This window comes from Pteropus vampyrus, unplaced genomic scaffold (genome assembly GCF_000151845.1).
Source record: "Pteropus vampyrus isolate Shadow unplaced genomic scaffold, Pvam_2.0 Scaffold54, whole genome shotgun sequence".
NCBI lineage: Eukaryota > Metazoa > Chordata > Mammalia > Chiroptera > Pteropodidae > Pteropus > Pteropus vampyrus.
The window spans coordinates 7,931,232-7,933,916 of NW_011888835.1; the positions used below are offsets into that span (position 1 = coordinate 7,931,232).

The 2,685-nt window shown below is 39.4% G+C and overlaps 1 protein-coding gene across 1 annotated transcript in view; it reads right to left on the minus strand.

Moving 5' to 3' along the window:
• ENPP2 (ectonucleotide pyrophosphatase/phosphodiesterase 2) overlaps positions 1–2,685 on the minus strand; it is a 73,208-nt gene that overhangs the window by 31,228 nt on the left and 39,295 nt on the right. The window lies entirely within an intron of this gene.

Consider the following 2,685-nt stretch of genomic DNA (forward strand, 5'->3'; position numbering starts at 1 on the left):
AAAATAAAAACAATAAACAGCTACCGTGTTCTAGCAAAATGTTTACCCAGGAATAGGAAGCCTCCAAATACATATTAATGGAAGACCAGAAGGATCTTCCATTTCTTACATTTCTAGAAAGTCACTTATGCCAATGATGAACCATCTCTCTTGCTCTTAAAGACCTTACGTGAAGTGCTTCTGAAGCATCCTCCCCCTTCATCCTCTGAACTAACACTGTATAGGTGTTGTGAGTGTTCTCATTCTACAGATGGCTCTTCAGGGGTGCAACGCAATTTGAATTCTATTGTAACTCATTCTACTTCAAAGCCCAGGCTGTGAACTAGACTAGACTACCTTTTACGTAAGAGACACTGTGGCTTCCCAAAACCAAAGCAGCCTACTCATCCCAGAAGCCTACACACTGGCAAGACAACATATTCGTCTATGCAAGACTTTTATAGTGCTCCAACATGTGATTCATTGGGACCCATCTACTTAGACTTCTGGCTCCAACCTGTGATCAGATGCTCTTGATACCTCTGGGCAACTTCAGTTGAATCACCTGCTCCGAATTTCTGTCCTATCTGCAGCTCTCCACCAAGTCAGACTCATGGAGCATGACTTTGCAGAGGGTCACATTTAGTCCCTGTGAAAGAGCAAGGTAGTCCCACAGCAATTTTTTAAAAACTTTTTCAGAGATGTTCTGGAACATTCTGGAAAGAAAACTTCAAGCCCAGAGCAGAGCTTTCACTAGGGAGATCTGCCCATTGTTCTTAACAAAACTACTAAAGAAAGAGTCAACCAATTTTCCTCTTCCAAACCCTGTCCTAGAGGGGAGCAAGCCCATATTCCAGAGTTGCTATTTCAATTTGATATTTCTGAAATGCAGGAGGCACTCTCTAGAACTCAGTCTGAGCACCAGTGAAATAAGAATGCTCTCTGAAGGCCCCCCATCCAGCACTGTAATCATATAATGTTTATGATGCTCTTGATCACCTCAAAAAAGGGTCATGAATCTTTTTCTACTTAACACAGTGATTTAGTAAAACGTTTTCCTAAACTGCTTCTTCTTCCAATAGTCTTTTCCACTGAAGCAGGGTCCTCTGGTTTTCATCTTGAATCCTCTCAGTGAATGCAAGGAAATAATTTTACTTGTATGCCAGAGACAAGAATCCTATGTCTCTGTCTCTTTATCACATATAATATTTATTTTTAGCCACATAAACTCTGTGGGCTCCTTTTGGGAATGCAGCTATCAGGGATTGGGTAATATTATCTGATATGTCACATTCACAGAGGAAGCTATTAATATCACAAATGAATAGTCTGCAAAACTTTAATAAGGGACAGATCTTTGTAGAAAGGCTTTTTCTGTAAAAAAAAAAAAAAAAAAAAAGGAAGATACAGGAAGTCCTTGGTTTTGATCAAAATGAACTCAGGGTCACCTCAGATCCTCTCATAGTTTTGAGTTATGGCTCGATTTCTTTCTCTATCCCAAAGAAAGGGAAAAGGAGGTAAAGAAAGAACGCGACCTGGGATTCTGAGGGGCAGGGTTCCTTTTCTCAACACCCTCAGAAACATGATCCATGAATCTCTCCTATTAGCAAAGAAGAAACAAAGCTTTACCATGGTCTCCGACAAAGATGACATTTACACAGCGATGCAGCTTCAGTTGCTTCAGTCCATCCATTAATTGCCCCACTGTTTTGTCAATTTCCCTCAGAGGATTTGTCATCTGGAAAAAGGAGCAAATCAGTCCCTGCAGATTTTTTTTTTTTCCCAATTTGGTTTCTCATAGATCTTCTACTCCTAGAACATTCTGGAAAGAAAACTTCAGGCCCAGAGGCAGAGCTTTGTCTAGGGAGATGTCCCTGCCCTTCTCAATGGGAATATGGTCTAAGCACTTTTATCTGTATTCTTTTAGGAGCATAAAACCTCTCCTCGTCCAATCCCTTCTGTGATACTTTGATTATTAAAATATCAGAAATATTAAGGGCAATTCTTTTTTTTTTTTTAGAGATGGAACGGTTTTTCTAAAATGTAACAATGTTCTTCAAATCTAAGAATTCTGAAAGTGAGCAGAAAGTCAGATGGATCATTTAAGTCTCTCGTTCCCTAGGTGAAGTCAAATTAGACTTTGAACCATGGCAAGAAGATGGAGGCTGAGTGAATCCAAAGCAGTTCTGAGGTTAAACAGTAACCTTCACCAGATGCTAAGTCAGCACATCAACAACACAGTGCAGTTCACCCAATGTTCACAATAACTGTCAATTTCTGAGAACAGTCTTAACAGAAGAACCTCTTCTGAAAAACAAGTTGCTGCTTCTCAGTTTAGTCCCTTTCAAGCAGATATTGAGTAAATAAAAATCTACAAGAGTCCTAATAAACAGATGTGAACCACTGAGCTTGTTCTAGAAGATTCCTTATTTAGCCTAATAAAAAGCGAAAACTCGGTTCTCTGAAGAACATTTCCAGAACCTCAAAACATAATTCACCTCTCATTTTCTTGCTTTAAATAGAAATTTCTAACAGCTCCCACATACTCTCTTCCTCTCTCACCCTCATCTCTGTGCACTGAAAAGATTGTCAGGAAACATCTCATCACACAAAGACTCGACGGTACTTTAGATGAATTTTGCAGTTTAGCTACAATACACTCATAACACCCAACATGACTGAGATAAGAATAAAAGAGATCTTCCT